At 38.4% G+C, this 11,943-nt stretch overlaps 1 pseudogene; it reads right to left on the reverse strand.

Annotated features, from left to right (window-relative positions):
• Positions 1–9,013: 9,013 nt before the first annotated feature.
• On the reverse strand, positions 9,014–11,888 carry LOC145157391 (LRR receptor-like serine/threonine-protein kinase FEI 1; annotated as a pseudogene).
• Between the last annotated feature and the right edge of the window lie 55 nt (positions 11,889–11,943).

Genomic DNA, 11,943 nt, shown 5'->3' on the forward strand with positions numbered 1-11,943 from the left:
CTCTTCACATGGACTAAAATATGAAATTCCACATTGATTCACACTTGGAAATATTCCCGTTAATCCAAACGATTCTCCCTTACTTGGATTTAGTTACACTCTGCCAACCTCATAACCATTGGATTTTCTGAGCCATCCCACACCTCACTACTCCACCACCACTATCCTGAGCTTACAGGAGCTAAGATTCCAAGACCAAACAAACTTGGGTACCCACACCCCATACCAGATTAAACACTTCGCTACTTCTGACGAAAGGTTGTCGCATCCAAGGCACATTCCCCTGATATAATTTCAAATCCTTGAACAACCTTAAATGATGATAGAGAATGAAAGATCTCACTATCGGAACAAATAGATAACCAATCCAACGACTCACTTGCTACTGAGCAAACCTATACGGACATGCATCAGCCATGCCCTAAAGTTGATAGTGTTTGATCAGTGTCTAAGCCCGTAACTATATTTGGTATGTACTTGACCCGGTTGTGCATAGTCCTTTTGGGTTTCCTTCACCAAAGCAACTGGACATGATGATTTATGGAGAGAGAGAGGTTACTATGGTTTATTAATATATTATATGAATAATATATTAAAAGAGAAATCATATAGTTTAATTAATATTAGTCAAGAATTAATTTTGTGACTAAAAGAGATTAATTAAATAAAGGGGACTGGAAGTGTCAATTATAAGATAATTGACTTTGGGCTGTGGATCGTTATGGATATAAGGGGGACGAAATTTAGAGTGGAAGCCTACTCTGATTTCGTCCAACGGGCCTTATTCCAGAAGGTTCTTGGAGCTGCTTAGGGCCTAAGTCATCCAATTAGGGTTTTGACTGAAACCCTAGTTGCTCAGCTATTTAAGGACCCCTAGAGCATCAGTTTCGGCCTACACCAGAAACCTTAGAGTTACTATAGCCGAAACTTTGCCTCCATCTCTTCTCTTCTTGATTATCTTCTTGCCTTGGTGTTTATAAGCCATGAGAGGTATTACACTTGTGATACTAAGCTCTTGAAGTTGAAGATTCTTGCTACTATCAAAAGGTAATCATCTAAACTTGTATTAGTTGTAGATTTCGATTTTTATAGTATGCAAGATTAGGGTTTACAAGCTTTGGATAAATTTGCATGTACAATAGAGAAACCTAGATCCAAAGCTTTAGGGTTTTGCATGTGCACATAGGATTGTTCTTTTGCTCAAAACCCATCAGTGGTATCAAAGCATGACTTGGTTTCTATTGTATTTGTGCATTGTGTGTTTGTTCGTAGCTAAAAATCAATTTTCTGGCCTTCTGCCTGACAGACTCGTCGAGCCCCAAAGTGGACTTGCCGAGTCAGATGAACTCTACGAGTCCAAAAGGGGACTCGGCGAGTCGGGCCGTCAGACAGAGGGAATTTCAGGATTTTTGCTTATTTTGACTTGGGATAATTACCATAAGTGTTTCTAATTAATAAAATCCGAATTTTATTGATTATATATGATTATCTTTGTCAAAATAAAAGATTTTTGTCATTTAATTAGATAATTATTACCTTATTTGATAATAATTATTTGAATTATTTGATCAATTATCTTGCATGCAATTGGATAGATCAAAATTAGATAATCACCAGATTAATTGTTTAAATTGTTTATTATTTGAATTTTGATCTAGATAGTTTTGAAATGTTTCAAAACTTGCCCTCAAGTTTTGGATTTTGATTTTTTAATTAAAAAGTTTAATTTTGGAATAATTAAATTCCAAACCCTAGAATTTTACAAGTTTAAAATTCAACCCTATACTATTATAATATTATATGAATAATTATTATATATGTATAAGATAAATGCTAGTCTTACCGTTAGTAGGCCTCATTCACGAAGCCGATCTATAAGGGGGTATAAGGTTGCTGCCTATAAAATGGCAGTTTAATGGGTGTCGACTCTCACCCACCGCTTCCTTGATTAGTGGAGGGTCGTTAGCCGAACGGGTAGGATAGGGCAACTAATTCATCATTAAAAGTATAATGATTAATAAAGTAACTAAATGTTTTTATAAAATTACCAATCTTAGTTACTTTAGGAAAAATGTGAAATTGATGCTATTCCATGAAATTACACTTTGTACCCTTGCCAAGACGTTAGTGGAGCGTGTGTGGTTAACCGACACACTAATTGGGTGTAGCAAAGGTGGAAAAGGGTGAATCGATGTTTGTCATAGATCAATGGAGCGTGTGTGGCTAACCGACACATTGATTAGGTGAATGTAACATCGAGGGCACCAAGTATATTTGCATGGTTATTCACACATTGTTTGTGATCCTCGGTATCCCAGTCACAAACTTGAAGGGCATATCGAGATTTAAACATGCCATTGAAAAGTTCAATGAATCTCAAAGGATCTAGGAGTTTCAATACATTTAAAACTTAATTTCTTTTCGTTTTTCATGGTGGAAATTAGTGAATCGTCATTCACTTACCTTCAAATTATTTACAATTTAAATTACGACATCCCTCTTTTAAGTTGTGAATAATGTTGTTGGATCCTAGCCCTAATTTCTCATTTGGGTGTTTAATTGGGGATTCTTATCTAATCAAACTTTGTCTCTTTTCCTTTTCAGATGCCGAACTCAAACAACGCTTCAGGCTCGAACTCTTCCGGCTCATTCTCACTCATGAATTTGTTTGGGAGGGTGATCTTCGATGGGACCAATTTTAACGATTGGATCCGCAACATCCGAATGGTTACCCGCTACGAGGACAAGGAATATGTCCTCGACAAGGAGCTGAAGGAGGTGAACATCAACACTGCTACTCCCGAGGAGATTGCTGCTTTTGAGGCCCACGAGCGAGATGCTACGAAAGTCCATTGCATCATGCTCGTAACCATGACCGCAGAACTCCAAAAGTCCTACGAGGACTTCTATCCCTATGAGATGCATCAAGATTTGATGGATAGGTATCATCAAAGCGCGAGGCAGGAGAGGTACGAGATCATCACTTCGATGATCACGACCAAGATGATAGACGGAGAGTTTGTCACTGCTCATCTGCAGAAAATGCAGAGATATGTCGACCGCCTGCAGAAGTTAAATGTGGACTTCAATGTGGAGCTGGCGATTGACATGATTCTACACTCCCTACCTCCTTGCTACAACCAGTTCCACATGACCTACCACATGAACAAAGAGGAGGTCACGTTGAGCAAGCTTCAAGGTCTGTTGAGGACTGCTGAGAGTAAACTCAAGGAAAAATCTGTTGCATCAACTCCTGCTGCTGCCCCCGTCTTGGCTATTGGGCAGGGGAAGGGTAAGAAGAGGAAGGCTCCTTCCAAGAGCCACCATAAGGGAAAGTCTCAAGATGACACCTCTTCTAGTGGAACCAAGGCTGGTCCCGCTGCACCCACCTCCAACCCAAAGGATGCAGAGTGCTACTACTGCCATGAGAAGGGGCACTGGAAAAGAAGCTGCCCGAAGTATCTGCAGGACATCAAGGATGGAAAGATCAAACCATCCTTCGCAGGTATTTATACTATTCAATCTAATGATTCATCACATGCTATTTTTTGGGTTCTTGATACAGAGTGTGGTTTTCACATTTGTTCTGATTTGTAGGGCCTAAGAAGAAATAGGGATGTGGAGCATGGGGAGATAAACTTGATCATGGGAAACAGAAGAAGGTCGCCTGTCACCAAGATTGGAGTTTACTCTTTAGTGCTTAGTAGTGGATTAGGACTAGATTTGAATAATTGTTGCTATTCGCCAGAAATGGCAAGAAAAATCATTTCTTTTCATGGTTTATATAAACAAGGATTTAGATTTTCGTTTGATAATGACAAAGGTTCTATTAATGCTTTTCTTAATGGTGTTTTCTATTTTGAAGCATTGCCTTGTAATGGAATATATGAAACTGTGATGGTTGTAGACAACTTAGGAAATGATGTGTTATGTATCGATTCTTCCAATAGTTTGGATAAAGCATGCTTGTGGCATTGTCGTCTTGGACATGCCAACAAGAAACGCATAGCCCAACTCCAAAAGGATGGAGTGTTGGAGTCATTCGACCTTAGGGACGATGACGTGTGCGAGTCTTGTTTACTTGGAAAGATGACCAAGTCTCCCTTCACTGGTTCTTGTGAAAGGGGTGAGGGTTTATTGGATCTCATACACACCGATGTGTGTGGGCCCTTTAGATCCACCACAAGGGATGCGAGCCGCTTCTATGTGATTTTCACCGATAATTATAGCAGATATGTGTATATCTACTTAATCAAGCACAAGTTAGAAACCTTTGAAAAGTACAAAGAGTTTAAGCATGAAGTGGAGAATCAGTTGGGCAGGAAAAAAGATGCTTCGATCCGATAGAGGTGGAGAGTACCTTAGTCTTGAATTCCACGACTACCTCAAGGAATGCGGAATCGTTTCACAAATGACGCCACCTACGACACCGCAGTTGAATGGTGTGGCTGAGAGGCGTAATCGAACCTTGCTCGACATGGTTCGTTCCATGATGAGTCGTGCTTCGCTACCTATCTCATTTTGGGGGTATGCCTTAGAGACTGCCGCCCATATCCTTAACCTAGTCCCTACAAAGAAGGTTTCCAAAACACCTCACGAGATGTGGACATGGAAAGCTCCCTCGTTGGCACATATCAAGGTTTGGGGTTGCGAGGCTTTCGTAAGACGAGAGACTCACGAAAAGCTCGAACCTCGTAGTGAGTAGTGTATTTTCATCGGCTATCCACAGAAGTCCTTTGGATATCTCTTCTATAGACCGAGTGATAATGCTGTCTGCGTTGCGAGAATATGGGTTTTCCGAGAGCGAGAACTCATACGCCAAGGAGATAGTGGGAGGCAAATCGATCTTGAAGAGCTTCAAGAATCGAACGATGAAGGAACCTCAAACACTGGCGCTCAACTTGAGGAGGAAACTCCTGTTGAACCGATTGACGAGTCCTTACCTCTTAGACGTTCCGATAGAGTTAGCGTTCCACCCCAGTTTTATGGTTTCCATATTACTACTGAAGGGGATACGTTTATTATGATAGTACACTAGTAAATTTGGACGAACCTAACAACTATAGGGAAGCCATGGCAGGCCCGGAGTCTGCGAAGTGGAAAGAGGCTATGGATAGCGAGATTCAGTCCATGTATGACAACCAAGTTTGGAATTCGGTTGACAATGTACCAGGTCGTAAGATGGTCGGGTGCAAATGGATCTTCAAGAAGACGACCGACATGGATGGGAAGGTACACACTTATAAGGCGCGATTGGTTGTGAAGGGATTTACTCAAACTCCCGGAATTGACTATGATGAGACCTTCTCACCAGTTGCGAAGATAAAGTCTATTAGGGTGATGCTAACCATAGCTGCGTTTCATGACTATGAAATATGGCAGATGGATGTCAAAACCGCTTTCCTCAATGGGAAGTTGGCTGAGGATGTTTACATGAGTCAGCCAGAGGGTTTTGTCGATGCGAAGCATCCTAATAGAGTGTGTAAGCTTGAGAAATCCATTTATGGATTGAAACAAGCATCTCGCAGATGGAATCTTTGTTTCGATGCGAAAGTTAAAGAGTTTGGCTTCATGCGAAGCGAGGATGAGTCTTGTGTATATGTCAAAGCCAGTGGGAGTATAATACGCTTCCTCGTATTGTATGTCGATAACATACTACTCATAGGAAACGACATCCCAACTCTAAAAGAAGTCAAGTCCTGGCTTGGAAAGTGCTTCGCTATGAAGGACCTCGAAGAGGCTGCCTATATTCTGGGAATAAGGATAGTGAGAAACAGGAGTAAAAGACTAATATGACTTAGTCAGAATACTTACTTGGATAAGGTACTAAAGCGTTTTAGTAAGGAGAATTCCAAGAAGGGGGAGTTACCGATCCAAAGCAATACCAAGTTGACTAAGACTCAAAGTCCGAGTACCGAGGCCGAGATAGCAGAAATGAGTCGAGTACCTTACGCTTCCACAGTTGGCTCGATCATGTATGCTATGACTTGTACTCGCCCTGATGTGGCCTTCTCTTTGAGCATGGTCAACAGATATCAAGGGAACCCTGGTAAAGCACATTGGACCGTAGTCAAGAATATTCTTAAGTACCTTTGGAGGACCAAGGAATGGTTTCTAGTCCTCGGTGGGAGTGATGACTTAAGGGTGTGAGGGTATAGTGACGCCAGTTTTTAGACAGACCGAGATAATTATCGATCTCAGTCAGGCTGGGTCTTTACCCTGAATGGAGGAGCAGTAACTTGGAAAAGTTCCAAGCAGGAGACCGTAGCTGATTCATAGTGCGAATCAGAGTACATAGAAGCGAGCGAAGCGTCAAAGGAGGCAATATGGTTGAAGAACTTCATTGGAGACCTTGGAGTTGTGCCAGCCATAAAGGAGCCCATGGAAATTTTCTGCGATAATGAAGGAGCGGTTGCCTTGACCAAGGAACCAAGGGATCATGGCAGATCCCGACATATCGACAAGAAATATCACTTTATTAGACATCGGGTGGAAGAGGGACTCCTCGTAGTGAAGAGGGTATCGTCAGAAGATAACCCAGCAGATCCCCTTACGAAGGGACTGAGTAAGGTTAAGCACTTGCAGCACGCTAGGAGCATTGGGCTGAAGGACGATATTAGTTTAGATTAGATAGTTTCGAAACGTGTAATAGATAAATTGTAATTGACATTTGATGACTAAATAAAGGAGTATTATTTATGAGTAAAGTTACTGTCTTATGTTAATTATTTACCTATTGTTTCACTTTGCATGTTTTGACTTCCTGAATAATAAGATTATTCGAACAGTCCACAATCGCTTATACTTTGGAAGTAGGTATGAAAAAAGAATGTCATGAATTGGTTTGTAGACTGTCTAAAGTGTATTAGACATAGAAAAAGTTTGCTAAAACGTTCATGAGTGCTTATGAATAAGATTTGAGCATTGGATTAAACCTACGCTTGCTGACATCACTTCATGGAATTTATCACGAGTGATCGCAAGACGATAATATCATATATTCTTTAAACCTAGATATATGGTTTATTATTTGAAAGTTGGGTGTGCATTGATAATGCGTAAACGCATCAGTAACTTGATGTTATAAAACACATTGTTGTGTACGATTTGATGAGTGAATAGTAAATGCATGTAAGTCGAAGTTGTTGGATTAGATGTCTAAGCCCATAACTATTATTGGTATATATTCGACCCGAGAGTAGCATGGTCCATTTGGGTTGCATATCAGCAGGACAATTTGTTAGGATGGACTTTTGAGAGAAGAGGTTATATATGATTAATATATTATAAGTTCTAATATATTAATATGAAATCATATATTTTAATTAGTATTGATCAAGAGTTAATTTGGAATTAATTTAGTGATCAAAAGAGGCTAATTAAAACTATGGGGACTAATTATGGTAATTAGTTATATTTATATGTGTTGGGCTTATGATCCATGTTGGACCAAGTTTGTGTATGGATACATAAAGGGTTGGGCCACATGAACCATGGATCATAAAACCCATGGGTATGGGTTTGGGTTATACCCATGACTCTTAGAATTCAACATATATAAATACATATATGATGACCTAAAAACCGCCACCTTTATTCTTGGAGTTCATGGAGGTGTTTTGGGTGCATGAAGATTCTCTCTCAAGTTCTTCCTTTGTCCTTGATGTGTTGTGACTTCATTTGAGGCTTCCACACTATTGGGGCTAAGCTCTTAAGGCCAAATGCATCAAGACTTCCAGCCACATGAAAGGTATGTTACACTAACTAGCATCTTGTGTAGTTTACATCTTTGCATGCTAGTTATAGGCATAATACCTTGGAAACATCTTTGCATGTATAATTAGTGAAAACATAGATCCAAGGTATTTAGGGTTGTACACTACTAAAAAAACAGCCTTTTACGACGCACAATGCATGTCGTAAAACGCTCAGACGACATGCAAATGCGTGTCAAGGAAGGCCCTGTCATAACAAAAGACGACACGCTTTTGCGCGTCGTCTATTTACGACACGCATTTACGACGCTCATTTACGACACGCAATGCGTATTAAGGAAGACCCTGTCATAAAGGAAGACGACACGCATTTGTGTGTCGTAACCTTACGAGGCGCGTTTAGGACACACATTGCGTATCATTATAGCCCCTGCCATAAATGAAAATGACACGTATTTGCATGTCATAAACTTCGGCAACCATTTACGACATGCATATACGACGTGCCTTTACGATACTCATTTACGCATAATACAAAAATATGGAAACAAATATATACCAAAACAATCAATTTCATCCGGTAACATCATGTCAAAAAATTGTAATACATTGATATTAAAGGGATTTGATTGTACATTGTTATTAAGAGGTTTTCCCTAGCTATATAACCTAATACTACATTGCTATTAAGAGGTGAAATTGGGAACTACTTCTTCAAGTCTTGATGAATAGCTGTTGCGCCTCTAGATAAAACTTCCATCCACCATCTGCCACTTTGGAAATCAATCTGCGTCTTTTATATCCACCGACCATATATTTATATTGTAATTTTAACCTAACTAATAACTATATCCACCAACCATCAACACCAATAGGCCAATGCAGAGCCTTAGTTGCAACATCCAGGCGTTGCAAAATTGCTTGCTCTAACACAACACAAAGATATTAGCCACTTTTTTTGCATCAGAAAACAAAATGAACTTAACAAACCTGCCATATCAAGAAAAGTCATGAATGACCCTATATACACTCTAACAACAACTACTCCATGTTCCAACTGTAAAATAGGAACAACCTTTCCAGCAACAATCATCTGTTCCATTACAGGTGTCCCCCCTAATATGAGATTTACAATTTTCAAATCACAAATCCAATTTGTCAAAAAGAAATACATAATTAGCAATCTTATTTACTTTGAAAAAGATAAAACAATATGCATATAGATAGCTTCTGAGTTCTAACTTTCCTTAAAATGTTAACATAGGCTAGGGTAAGATACCACTTATCAAAGGGCAAGAAGCAACTAAGCAAGAGAGATTATATTACACACCAACCTCAAGCATCAGCACACCAAAACTATAAACATCCGTCTTCTCTGTTGCTCTGCCACTTTGCATGTATTCTGCATGAAACAAAAATTAAATTATATAATAAAACTTTTACTTTTTGGTTGATGTTGTTAGTTTGTTACCTGGAGCTAAGTATCCAAAAGTTCCTGCAACAATGGTGGTGATGTGAGATTCTTCATCTTCCAGCAATTTTGCAAGTCCAAAATCAGAAACCCGAGCCTTGAAATTTCCATCAAGCAAAATGTTGCTTGATTTTATATCACGGTGTATAATTCGAGGGGAACAGTCATGATGCAAATAAGCCAGCCCTTTTGCAGCTCCCATGATTATCTTCACCCGTTTCTCCCATGCCAATTGTTCATCACCGTTTTCTGATAACAAATAATTCCTCCCTCAGTCTCAATCAGAAACAAGAAAATTATTATAAAAACAAAATTATTACCATGGAGAGCTTCATCTAGGCTGGCACCTGCTAAGTAGTCATAGAGCAAGAGTTTTGAAGTATCCTCTTAAATTCACCAAATATTTATGTTTGATGCTTCCAAGAATTGCAAGCTCTCTCTCAAAAAAACGATCAAATCCTTCGTTTAATTTTACGATTCTTTTTAAAGCAAAAACATTTCCATCATCCATTGAAAGCTTGTAGACTGTTCCGAATCCTCCAGCACCAATTATATGCTCATCATTTAAAGCTTCCAGCTTTTTTATTATATCCTTTGATGAGTATGGCAAGTCTCCATGAAACATCACAATCGATGCACCTGAACCAATCAATAACAAAAAAAATACTCTTATTAATAATTATAAAGCTCATATTAATTATATTAAAAGCTTATTTCAATCTTTACTTACGTCCACTCACATCCTTAATTTGCAATCCCTTTTGCATCATTTTTCCCAAGTTTTTTATAGAGAAAACAACCCCAGAAACACATAAGGGCAACAAGAAGCAATGCACCAACAGTAGCAGAAGCACTCATAAGTAACCTTCCAGAATTCTTTTTCACATTTTGATTCCCTACATCCACAAAATAAATCAGTCAAATGTAAAAACTCAACCAACAATTTTTACAAGGAAGAAAATAAAACCTGTAGGCTGTTGATTTCCAACTTCATCTTTGCATAACTTATTAATTTGCTTCCCACATAAGTCACTGTTTCCAACAAACATGCAAGTATCCAACCAAAAGTAAGCACCAACTTTGCCTTGCAACACATTTTTATTTTCAATTTTTTTAGATATTAAAATATGTGATAATTAGGAAATTTAAGTTCAGAACTCTCGAGTTACTTCCAAATTGGTCAAAAACACCATCAGGTAATTCCATATCCATAATTTACAGCAGTAAAAAAACTGAAAAGAACAGTTTAAAAGATTACATCAATGCGAACTTAATGTAGCAACATGGTAAAAGACTAAAAGTAAGTATTTGTATAATTTACCGTGTTGACATTGTGAGAGACACCATGGAAATATAAGTAAATAAATAATAATTAAAAGATAAGATACTTTGATAAATTTAAAAAAGGTGAAAAAGTACCATGATAAACAGTCCTCCAGAAAGGTAGCAATTATTTAATGACCACCGACCTCCTGACCAATACGATTTATTGAAATTCAAAGCTCCCTGTTCAAAATATATGGTTTTATACAGGTAGACAGTAAAGATGCAAGAATCATCAATAATTTGTTTTAAATATTACCTTTTATCCCAAATTGGCTCTCCATTAAATATACGTGTGTCACAAAACTGAGATCAAGACCAACTGCTGCACTTCCTGTTAGAAATATGGTTTAGTGGCACTTGAAAATCTGAGAATCGTGATAATCACTTTCAAATCGAAGTATTTGGGTGGTACTCCCAAATCCTCAATTGGATAAGACTCAGAGAAAATCAGAGAGAAAGAAAGAGAATGAGATGGTGTAATTTCGTGAGTACCAGAAAACTGACTAAAAATTGGTTATAAACCTTCATTGTCTGAAAAACTGACAAAACTGTCATATAACAGTTTTTCTCAATAGTCAAAACTATCATAAATCCGGGTTTTGTATAAGGATTAATGCAAAGTCAAAAACGGGTCAAATATTCAAAATTTGGATTTTCTGATGCAAAGTCAAAAACGACCCCAGCCAGGGGCTCTGCCCCTTGGACCCCGCCAGGGGCTGCCGCCCCTTGGACCCCACTCCCAGGGGCGCTGCCCCCGGACCCCCGTTCGTTCAGGGGCTTCGCCCCTAAATGACAGTATACTTTGATACTTGATCAAACTTAAACAAGTGTGTACTCCATACCTTCCTTACTTATTTAATATTTATCAAGATCATTTTTAGTCTACAAAGTAATCCCATTACACTTAAATAACATTGATGATAACAAATCACCAACACTTCCATCCATCAAAAGAGCCATACATTTCTCATCATGCTGGAAAGTAGCCAGTGATTTCACCTACATCAAATGAAACTCATTTAAACTTTGAAATTTAATAAAATAAGAGTGAAATATAAAAAAAAACTTGCCACGTATTTTCATCAGTTTATAAACTACAAAATTCTTACCTTGTTAACAGATTGCATTAGACTATGCATCCCCGCAAATTTGATGCCAGCAATTGTCAACTTAAAAAGGAGTTCATAAATATTTCATCATTTACACATATTTCATATTAAACCATTTGTGCTCAAATAAATAATAATTAAGAATTACATGTTGTTCGATTACATGTATATGCTTAAGAAACAAACATCTAGAGCAGATGTGTTGGCATCATCAATACTGAATGAGTTGTTGTTACAGATATATGTGGTTGATGATGGCTCCGACATAATCCAGTTGATAAGCCAGCTAAATGATCAGGTTTCTGCAAAAAACTTCATGGCA

The sequence above is a fragment of the Lactuca virosa genome, chromosome 2 (genome assembly GCF_052849685.1).
Source record: "Lactuca virosa cultivar CGN04683 chromosome 2, Lactuca_virosa_CGN04683_v6, whole genome shotgun sequence".
NCBI classification, from domain to species: Eukaryota; Viridiplantae; Streptophyta; class Magnoliopsida; order Asterales; family Asteraceae; genus Lactuca; species Lactuca virosa.